The sequence below is a fragment of the Mixophyes fleayi genome, chromosome 7 (genome assembly GCF_038048845.1).
Source record: "Mixophyes fleayi isolate aMixFle1 chromosome 7, aMixFle1.hap1, whole genome shotgun sequence".
NCBI classification, from domain to species: domain Eukaryota; kingdom Metazoa; phylum Chordata; class Amphibia; order Anura; family Limnodynastidae; genus Mixophyes; species Mixophyes fleayi.
The window spans coordinates 147,493,798-147,505,454 of record NC_134408.1 but is presented as its reverse complement, the minus strand read 5'-3'; the positions used below and the strand labels follow the sequence as shown (position 1 = coordinate 147,505,454).

The 11,657-nt window shown below is 41.9% G+C and overlaps 1 long non-coding RNA gene across 1 annotated transcript in view; it reads left to right on the top strand.

Moving 5' to 3' along the window:
• Positions 1-5,389: 5,389 nt before the first annotated feature.
• Positions 5,390-11,657, top strand: part of LOC142097095 (uncharacterized) — a 44,133-nt gene continuing 37,865 nt past the window's right edge. Inside the window, exon 1 of the long non-coding RNA XR_012678123.1 lies at positions 5,390-5,466. This is a non-coding gene — a long non-coding RNA (uncharacterized LOC142097095). The remainder of the gene's footprint in view (positions 5,467-11,657) is intronic.

Genomic DNA, 11,657 nt, shown 5'->3' with positions numbered 1-11,657 from the left:
CACAAAAGGCTGGTACTAGTCACCCAAAAGTAATCTAATGGCTAATTAAACTCTGTTTACAAATTCCTTACCTTTCCTTAGTAAAGAAAGTAGAAATCATGTAGCTCTTCCCATGGAGGAAGAAGGAAGGAGACATTATGGTGCAGACTGCACGGACCTCCTCCTCTGATCTCAGATGTTCTGCTGGTGCTGCATGACCTCTAAGTGTGAAACGGAAAAGACCACTTGATGCAGAGAAGACCACTTGATGCAGAGTAGACCACTTAATGCAGAGAAGACCACTTGATGTAGAGTAGACCACTTGATACGGAGTAGACCACTTGATGTGGAGAAGACCACTTGATGCAGAGAAGACCACTTGATGTGGAGAAGACCACTTGATGCGGAGGAGACCACTTGATGCGGAGAAGACCACTTGATGCAGAGTAGACCACTTGATACGGAGTAGACCACTTGATGCAGAGAAGACCACTTGATACGGAGAAGACCACTTGATGTAGAGTAGACCACTTGATACGGAGTAGACCACTTGATGCGGAGAAGACCACTTGATGCGGAGTTGACCACTTGATGCAGAGAAGACCACTTGATGCGGAGAAGACCACTTGATGTGGAGAAGACCACTTGATACGGAGTTGACCACTTGATGTGGAGAAGACCACTTGATTTGGAGAAGACCAATTGATGCAGAGTAGACCACTTGATGCGGAGAAGACCACTTGATGCAGAGTAGACCACTTGATACGGAGTAGACCACTTGATGCAGAGAAGACCACTTGATACGGAGAAGACCACTTGATGTAGAGTAGACCACTTGATACGGAGTAAACCACTTGATGCAGAGAAGACCACTTGATGCGGTGTAGACCAATTAATGTGGAGAAGACCACTCCATGCGGAGAAGACCACTCGATGGGTAGAAGACCACTTGATGCGGAGTAGACCACTTGATGTGGAGAAGACCACTTGATACGGAGTAGACCACTTGATGTGGAGAAGAGCACTTGATGTGGAGAAGAGCACTTGATGTGGAGTAGACCACTTAATGTGGAGAAGACCACTTGATGTGGAAGTCGGCTGCTCTAGCAAATAGTAAAATAAAATTCATTGTTCTCAACTGTATGACCTGCAGAGCTTCACCCTTGACTCCAGCTCTTACTGAGTCCAAAGTGGGCCTCGAGTGAAGCTTGGTGGTACATTATCTAAAGAATAAAAGCTGGAACTGACTGGCATAAAGCAGGAAAGAGCTGGGGGGCGCAGGAAAAGTCTTGGTGGGTCACATGCTGCTTTCGATACACATGTTGCCCATCACTGATCTAAATCAACCAAGCTAGTAGCCAGGATGGGGTTGAAATAGGTACATAGGAATCCCAGTCTGCACACTTGGGTCTCCGATTTAGACGGCAAAGCACTCAGTCCCTACACTAACAAGAGGCTAGTGATCCCATCAACAGAAAGGCCTTTATGCCCTTCTACTGGCATAAGGCCCAGATCACCCCTCCAAAGCTATGAGCAAGGTATTAGTTATACTTAATGTAGCAGGAGGACCAGAGCCCCACGGTCCTGCTCACTGGAGAAAGGCCTCAGAACAAGCCAAGTCATAGGAGTGTATCTCTATATTTGTATTAAACATCACGTTTTAGTCTTTAGCTTGGCACAGCTATGTACTTCTTTTAACCATTTTTGGCTCACAGAGGAGAATTATACAGGAACCATGAAAGAGCCTCTAATCCAGCAACCAAATATATTAATACATTTAAAGATTCCTAGAATATATTTTTGTACGATTCATAGAAAAGTGCTGTAAAAGTAACCCCTGTTTATCATTAGGGTGTACGTTCCCTTTAATAACATGTTTGAAATGCGTATTACACCGAGATATTTCACTGTTTTTGTTTCATTATTGATTTTACCTCCTTTGTACATTAATAAATTGCTAGGAGCCCAATATAACTGTGTTCAGAGAAGCAAATGTAGAACTTGAAGTTGCGACCTTGATTCAGTAAAGAGCGTAAATTCCGTTTCGTGCTGCATTTTGTGTCAAATTGTTCTGCGCATGCTAGAAGCGGACTTTGCGCCAGTGGACGAAAGCACATACAATTCATCTGTGTCACTTCTGAAGCCTACGACTTGAAGGGCGATACAAGGGGAGGGAAGGAACGTATGCACTTAGGCAATGTACAGTAGGGTGTGCCGTGGTTGAGCGCAAGCACATCAGCCGATTAGCCATATTTGCAATTAAGACAAACTGTAAAAATGCATTCTATGTACAGTAGGCATTATAACATCCTGATAAATGTATTTCATGTAAAAAAAAAATATAACGGTGTGTGTTATCTCTATTCATGATTAACAGGTGTTAATGTATTTCATTTTTTTCCCTGTGTTGTGTCTGCATTTATATAGCCAGAGCACACTTATATCTGCATTAAAATGGTAACGTGTCTTCAGATCCGCTTGTAATTGAATACGGGCGAACTTCACACCTTTGCAAAACAGCTCTTTTACGCTGTTAAACTCGATTTCTGTTCAATTTTTCAGTGATTTCTCTCATATGTGCTCATGAATATTCATATCCTCTCAAAAGAAATCTAACTTCATGCAAAAATAATAATAAAAAATATTACTGCGCAATAGGTGGGTGACGTTTACTTTGAATACAGTTCTAACAACCATGAACTTGTTTAACGAACCCCTCTTAATGTTTTGCCCAAAGCCCAGGGCCCTTTTTCCAAAAATGGACACACAACTGACCGTATGTAACATCTCGCTGTACAGAAATGTCGCATTCAGTATTTGAATCACACAACGGTTATGCAAGAAAAAGTTGTGTGCTCGCATTATCATACACTTCAGTTCATGTAGAGTCATCTTAAATCACATCCACTTGGTTTCTTTGGGCTGACTGCTGCCAACACAAGACCTTTTAAGCTTTTTTCCATCTGAGACATTTGACAGTGTTGGCAGTGGCACGATCGTACATCTGTTCCACAGTCCTCTCCAAAATAGAAATCCATTTGTCTCTTCCATTTCACAGACAAAACGAAAAGATATTAAATTGAAACGGAAAGAAAAGAAAACTCTGTCACATGACGCAGTTTCAGCGTCCTGTTTTTTTCTGTGCACAAAAAAAAATTGTTTCTTTTGGATGGTAGCGAAAGGTCAACAGCATTAAACAAATATGGGTATTTGACAGTGTCTAACGGTATCACTCTGTGACTCTGAAGAGGTTAAGAAAAAACACAATGTCACAAAGCACTATTAACACATCATTGTTGATATTTCTGTAACAATCAGATATGACAGTGGAACGCATAAGCAAACCGAGGGGGATTTTCTAGTGCCTGGAAACCCCCCTCCAAGCCTGGGGCACTGTATAACTGAGGTGGCTGGACCCTGCCCCCGCTTCACACGGCTCTGCTTGAAAAGGTAAAGCTGCGTGCACCTAACAGTAGTGCAGGCAGCATTGCCCATGTATATTATGGGGATAGGAAGAGTTGGAGAACAGCTAAGCACGCTCTAAAATTATAGCTACGCCCCCATGCATGCTGGTCACACCCACTGGTGGCGTGGGGTGGAAACCCCCCTCTACAAATCCTGCATTTGCCCCTGGGAAGGGTAAACTAAGACACCTTTTTTAAATAAGTCTTTATTTTCACCAGTGATTCCCAATGTATGCCACTGGAAATCTGCAACTTAAATTTGTAATGTGCCAACAATTCAGATTATCTTAAAAGAACAGAATTAATAGAAAAATCTGTTTGCATGTAAATGGCTACATTTTATACCAGAGACGTATATGATTGTTGTGTGCCCCAAATGATGTTGCACCTCTCTCCAAGACACCCCCCCCTTACTTAATTTTTACTGGGGATATATACCAAAAAACATACAAAGAAAAGGGGGGGAAAAATAAGTGAAATTTACATAAACCATTTCCACTTTGCCCCTATAATAGCGCAGCCCCAGGCTTATTCCTACATTGTCTGATGGTAAACCAAATACAGCCTTGTTTGGCACCCAAAATAATCAGAGGACTGGCTATAAGGGACTGTGCAAACATCACGCTGCTCGGTATCTCAGGTTTATGTTTCAGGAATACGGGAGACCTGAATTTTGTGAAAATATCAAACATGGACTGGAACTCATGATAACCAAATAGTTACCTTCATCCGTCTACTTGAAGTAGGGGTTTTATAAAAAGCTACTGGAGCCCCCAAATCAAAAATGTAGATTTATCATGCAATGATCCTCCAACGTAACCGTTTCATTTTACTGTAATATTTATATTAACATTTTTTCAATTCCACTTTAATTGATGTAAAAAAAAGTAATTAATGTCTTAATTCAACAAAGCTGCAATACGAAAATAAGTGGAAAAATAAAGAGAAGAGTATTTAATAATGAGTGAATTGGGTCATGTTAGAGGCTAAAAATCAAAGATTAAATGAACTTCTAACTCCCATTGTCCTATAGATTGTAAGCTTGCGAGCAGGGCCCTCTTACCTCTCTGTCTGTATGTATTACCCAGTATTGTCTCATTAATGTTTGTTCCCATTTGTAAAGCGCTACGGAATTTGCTGACGCTATATAAATAAATGTTGATGATGATGATGATGGACTCCGTCTGGTCTTTCAGCTTTATTAAATAGAAATTCCACTCAGACATATTTTGCCTAGTTAACATCACTGGGCACATTGCTGGGTACAACTACTGCAATAATTCCTAATTCTTGTGCTGGAAATCATCTGTTGAAAACTGAGGGACACATAGTTGCAGATTATGAATAACTGACCTTGCTTAGCAACATTTGTAACCATGGAAATAAACTGTGGACTTCACTGATTGTTTCTATGGTTACTAAGAAAGGTCAAGCATTCACAATCTATCTGTCAAATTGAAACAATAGTGTAGTTTTCAGTTTTCAACAGGCAATTTCAGGCCTGTGAAGTTACTAGCTGCTGCTGCTCCATGTATGTGATGTCCTGGGCAGGAGCAGGCTGGGCTGGGGGGCAGGGAGGCATATGCTCCCAGGGGCAAACACAGGATTTGTAGAGGGGGTTTCCACACCACGCCACCAGTGGGCGTGACCAGCATGCATGGGGGCGTGGCCTATAATATCAGACAGTGCTTGGCTGCTCTCCAACTCTTCCTATCCCTATAATATACATGGACAAGTAGTGCACGCAGTTCTCCCTTTTCAAGCAGAGCCGTGTGAAGCGGAGGCAGGGTCCAGCCACCTCAATTATACAGTGCCCGAGGCTTGGAGAGGGGTTACAGGCACTAGGAAAGCCCCCTCGGTTTGCCTATGGCTCCCGGGCCGGTCCCATAGTGGGCTACTTTGGACTGGGTCACTGGGCCACCTGCATTTTTGTTCTTAAAAATAGGCCCCTGGGCCAAAATTTGCCAGCCCTCCCCTGGTCCTGGGATTGTGGCTCTGAACTATGATGGCAAAGCACAGAAAGGTAAGAAATGCCCCCTCCCCCGTTGCCCTGCCCCCTGCCCCTCCCCTCTCCCCCACAGGGCAGCGAGTGGTATGTATGGGGGCACTTAGACTACTCACAGGTGTTAAAGAAACATTAACTGTAGTTTTAGTTTCCAGTTCTATGTTTGCACCTGGAAATACAAATGTATTGAAATTGAATCATGAAACTTGCAGCCAAACACTAGGTATTAATATAAGTGCAAACTAATCTGCTGATAAATTAAGGGGTTTGCAATCTGTTACTTGTTATCTAATCAGAAGACTAGATATTGTGCTACCAGGAAGAGGCGTATGAGAGAGATGAAATGTGAGAGAGTTTTATAAGATCATTTTATCTTTGAGTAGCCTTTGGCTTCGTCTTTCTTCTGACTCATGTAATTTGAAGATATGTTCCATGTTCTGCTATTAATGGACTATAAAAACCCTTTGCTTCCTTGCACTCCCAGAACGGGGTCCCGCCCAGTACATGTGTTTTTTTTGTGCCTGGAGAAATTTCACGAGTAACAATTACATTTAGCTCATTGTTACGTCAAGCGATGCAAGCACGGGTCCGCTGGGAGAACATTTCATCTGGTTTATCAAGTCAGATAGACGGAAAAACTATAAATAGGAATGTTCCTTCCCTTGGAAAATGCAACAGGAGCAGCTATAATGTTCTTAAAATGGGATCTGGGGAAACGAGAAATGAGTTTAAATACGTCATTGTACAAAACAAGTTTCTTGAAAACATTGAGGGACTCTTTTCCGTTACTCACTGAGTGCTGCCATATCTCAGAGATAGCCTGTCTTGCATTATTATTATTAGTAGTAGTAGTATGCACAAATTATGCCAATATATGTATAATACAGAAGTGGTGTTAATATTTGTATGAACTCCTGTAAATAATATGTGTATAAAAAGTGAGTTCTGATGTCATCACTTCTGTGTTCATTAGCAAAACTTGCATATAAAAATGAATAACGGTCTCCCTACAGCAAATTGTTATGTAAATTAGAAGTCACCTTAGAGGTACAATATATGATAAAAGTATTCAGACTCTTGACCCTTACACCAGCAGGAACTGTAATGACATTGTAATATCTATACTTTAATATGGAGTTGGTCCCTCTTTGCAGTGATCAGCGTACACTCTTTTTGGAAGGCTTTCCACAAGATGTTTGGAGTGTTTCTGTGGGAATTTGTCCCATTCATTTTGTAGAGTATTTATGAGGTCAGACACTGTTGTTGGACTAGAAGGCCTGGCTTGCAATCTCCGTTTCAGCTCATCCCAAAGGTGTTTGATGGGGTTGAGGTCAGGGCTCTGTGCGGGCCAGTCAAGTTCTTCCACACTGAACTCATCAAACCATGTCTTTGCAGTCCTTGCTTTGTGCACTGGGGCACAGTCATGTAGGAATAGAAAAGGGCCTTCCCCAAACTGTTGTCACATAGTTGGAAACATAGAATTGTCCAAAATGACTTGGTATGCTGAAGCATTAAGATTGCCCTTCACTGGAGATAGGGGGTCTAGCCCAAACCCTGAAAAACAGCCCCATATCATTATCCCTCCTCCACCAATGTTCACAGTTGGCATAAAGCAGTCAGACAGGTAACATTCTCCCAGCATCCACCAAACCCAGACTCGCCCATCTGACTGCCAAACAGAGAAGCGTGATTCATCACTCCACAGAACACGTTTCCACTGCTCCACAGGCCAGTATTGGTGTGCTTTACACCACTCCACCTGATGCTTAGCATTGGTGAGCCGGAGGACCAATGAGAAGATGCTATCATGGACATTATGGCTTCTGATTGGTCCCACCTGCTCACATCCCTCATCCGCAGAAATTTTAAAGTAGTGAACAAAAATGTTCACCAGTCTAGGTGGTGACGGTGCTTTAAGTAATGGAACTGAAATCATTAATCTGTGTCTGATTGTTAGCGGTGCTCCAGAATGTCACCTGCAGTGTTTTCTGGGAATGACCTGTGATGTCGGCAGTCGACGAGGGAGAGGTGAAGAGCTCTCAGCTGTACTGAAATCTCACAGAACCTTTCTCATTGTTTCTTTTTTGGGCACATGCTTGATGCAACTGTAACCAGTTATGGCTGATTTAACTCTAGAAATCACCTTCGGTCACCTTTACCAGTTTGGCTCAGGGTTCATTTACTTAAATTGGGTACACATCTATGCAATTATCGTTTGAGTTGGTTTTCCAAACTTCGTAAAAATCACGATCGATGATGGAACGATGTCGACAAATGTGGCAGTGTAGGCAGATACCTGTACAGTGTCACAATCTTTTCAGCAGATGGTTATGAGAGATGAAGATCACAGAAAATGTGTAGGTGTGTACACATAAATCTGCTTTCTCATCGGGACTTTCGGTCATTAGTGACTTTGTCACAGAAATTGCATTGAGACGGGATGGTCTTAATTTGCCACCCAGTCTATTGGGGGAAGAAGGATGATGGGATGTTCTTCCTGCACAGTTTATCTGGGTATCTTTCTTACCATTAGTAATCGACTGACCACTCCTATTGGTGTCACTTTGCCACCAAACACTCACCGACTGCAAATGCCAACTGCACAATAGTTGTAAGAGAATCTCGCTGCCACCACTAGGCTCCTTTGCGGTAAATACTTCTGGGGTAGCTGTTATAGCTGCTACAGCGCCTCTTTGCTGTGTGTTGGCTGGTACCCCCTAACCGCTTGCTATAGATCAGGACTGCTGGGTAGCGGACAGAGTGTTGACACAGAGACGCTGGGTTCAACACAGGGCAGCCGGGGAACGGATTAGAGTGTAATCTGTTGGTCACAGGATACATCAGGCAGTAGGCGACCGGCATAATCTTCAAGCAGTGATGTTTATTTGCTCAAGTTGTCCTTACAAAAACCATTACACACTAGTTGGAGGTAATAGTGATCATCCAGAAGGACAGATGGAATAATACATTACTTGAACAAACCAGAGCTCTTTATATACTGTTTCTGAAAAACAAATTTGCTAGGAAGTACCAGACCCCTTTCTTATTTGGCACCACAAGGTCTGAGATATTACATTCAATGATTAGCATCAGGATGTAATATGTTCTCTAAACTTGGATTTAAATGCAATTTAAACATAGAAAAATTTACATCAATCTGTGATTTCCTAAATTACTTGGTTTTCTATCTCTGTAAGACACAGGATGAAAGTCTAACAACCTCCTCCTGTGCATTTAGGCTAAAAGATGTCTTGATCACTCACAACTTAAAAGACCTGATTAGCATGAGATTAACTTTTTTTCTTTCTTACAAAAATACATTTCCTCCAACATATGCCTACTGCATCAGAATCAATTTCAAATACAAAAATCAGTACATGTGCAATGATATACATCGGTGAACTGCACCACTAACTTTATACAGAAACTTATGTATAAGTGACCCAGCCATACATAATAACTTGGATTTTATTGCTTTCTAAAACCAAGTTAAATTAGTCTTTAAAAGTGCTAGGCTATTATACCATAGAAATGATAAAAAAAAAAAACAACAGCAAATGTATATGATTAATCACATTACATATTCTAAAAGTTCTTTATTTAAGTGACTTTTTCTTTGAACTAAGCAAAGTTTCTTAGCTCTGCACGATTTTTCATTGTTCTAGTGACTGACGAGTGCAATTGTCCTGATAGTCCTGATAGGGGTCCCTGCCTGCAAAAGGTTGGGATTTTTTTTTGTACTCTTATTGATTTTTTTTTTACATCAATTTTCAGTTGCTTTGTAGCTGTTAGTAGTCTATCAGTACTCTAACACTACTGTATTAATACCCTGTAGTACTACTACACTCATATTGCATTAATTAGCTCTAGTTAATATTCAGTGCTTTCATTTTAGAGTAACTACATTGCTGTCAGAATGTTTTCCATGGCTGGTAATCTCAGCCTGTGTATACCTGGTGCTATGTATGAATTTCTAGAACAACCCATAAATGGCAAGTACTCCTTCTGTAACATCTGAGCTAGTTGTCCACCTATGGAGGCCCAGATTCTAAATCTAAATAGACAGCTGATGATACGAGGTTTACTGACAATGTGGAGAGGAAGTTGCTGCTTACTGAGCAGGTACTGGCTGGACCATGAATGTCTCACTGTTTGCTGTTTGCCAGGTGTTTGTGTTTGGCATATTGTGAATTGGTTCATAGAAAGTTGTGACAGGCACAGGTGCCAATAATAGAAATAATGGAATTGGGTTCTAAACTTAAAGAAAAGACGTCCTACTCAGCATTATCCTGCTCTCTAGTAAAATGGACATTATATCTAATGTACAAGTGAAAGGGAATTTAGACAATAATAATCATGGTAACATTTGAGTTTCAATATATCATTTTGTAAGGAAGATACAAAAACTATGAACTTTACAAGGGCAAATTTTGATCAACTTAAAGAAAAAATGATGCTTATCGACTCGGATAAAGTACATTAATTTTTTTTTAAACAAATACAAATATATACAGTATGGAAATACAATTTCCAGTAATAAAAGACCATCAATTTGGTCAAATAAGAAAGTATTGGAGGAGTTACGGGAAAAATTGGAGCTTTAAAACTGCTAAAACTAGAAGGGACTGGTAATTAATTTTGGAAATACAATAAATGTAGCAAAATGTGTAAAAAAGGAAATCAGGTTAGCAAAGACTAAAGCTGAACAACAGGTTGCTAAATGTAGCCTCTAAAGTCCCACAACAATGCTGGTGAAGACCATCCAGTGGCCTGGTCTGGTTACCATATGGGCTAGCTAGTGGGAGCGGGCAAATAAAAACTAGAGCCCTCCCCTCCCCCCAAAATACTCTGGTGTTTAACACAGGTTTAACTCAGTGGAGACAGAGGATGGGGGGGGGGGGGGGGGCACGTGTTGGTGCCGAGCAAGAAAATGGGTGGCAGACCATCTCAGTTCGAACAAGATATAAAAGTTTATAACACTCCTTCTCCTCCAGCAGATACGATGATGACGTTATACCAGTATGTAACGCCAGACTTCTCCTGCAGCTCCTTAGTAGATGTCAGCATCATACTTTATCACGGTCTCCTCACTTCACCTGCATGGTACTTAGTTACAGCAATCAGTGTTGTCAGTTTACATGCCAGCTGCTGGGAGCAGTAGTACCACGACCGCTCACATACCACTGCCTCCTTCTGATTTTCACATTACCAGGCAAACAGGTTTCTCGCATGTCTCCAACATAAACCAGACATTCTCCAGCGCTTCCCCCTCATTGAAGTTATTCCAGGCTGCTTCTTACAATGCCATCCCAATATCCAGTATTGGAGCAGTTTTCAAGGGGGTCTGTCCTGATGGGGTCTTTATCCTCAGTAACTTCCACAAGACAGTCACACTGCTTCTGTCTCAACCACTCCTTACTATATGGAGACACTTTACAGGGTCTTAAAACATTTCCCACATTCAGAGCTTTACAAGTGGTACTTCTTCCCCTTGTACTATATATCCTGTACCATGTGGCTCCATACCATGTACCCAAGCTATTATTACATCCCCCTTTTTGGCTTACTCCACAGGGCTATAATATATATTGCCTCACAGCATGCACCGTGACCACTCCGCGGTCGAGGACCCGCCTCTTACCTCCCGGGTCTGGGCACTACTCAAACTCTTATTTAATAACAATTGGTCGTCGTAGCTACTTCCTGGGAGACCGCTCCCAGGAATGCTGGAGGAACCTGGAACCTTCTCCTCTCCTGTCCTGGGTCCCTGGCAAGAATGGCAGACCTGCTTTCAAATGTGGGAAACCAGAGTCCTAAATAGACTCTAGTCCCTAAGTGATATCCTTATACCCATCACTGTAGCTCTCGCTCCACGCCACTATGCCCTGCCTCCACAAGACGTGGCTGTCCGCTTCACTGTCCCTCAGCTGTCTTTCTGGTGACCTCGCCTGCCGTCACTAGGAGATAAGTGCAACTACTAAAGCACAGACAGGTGCTCCATGCTTATGCATCTAGTCTTCCTAGAATCCTGCAAACCGAGCCATCTGTAAGGGTCCTAATGAGTTTCCACCAGCAAAAAAGTTGGCTACAAACAATCTCTGCACTTTGCAGTCCTGGGGGCTGGTTATGGTTACAAGAAAGAGTTGCAATGAATTTTGTGTACCCGCTAAACTCAGACTGATCAACCCAGTTTTCATAGTAAGGTGTCG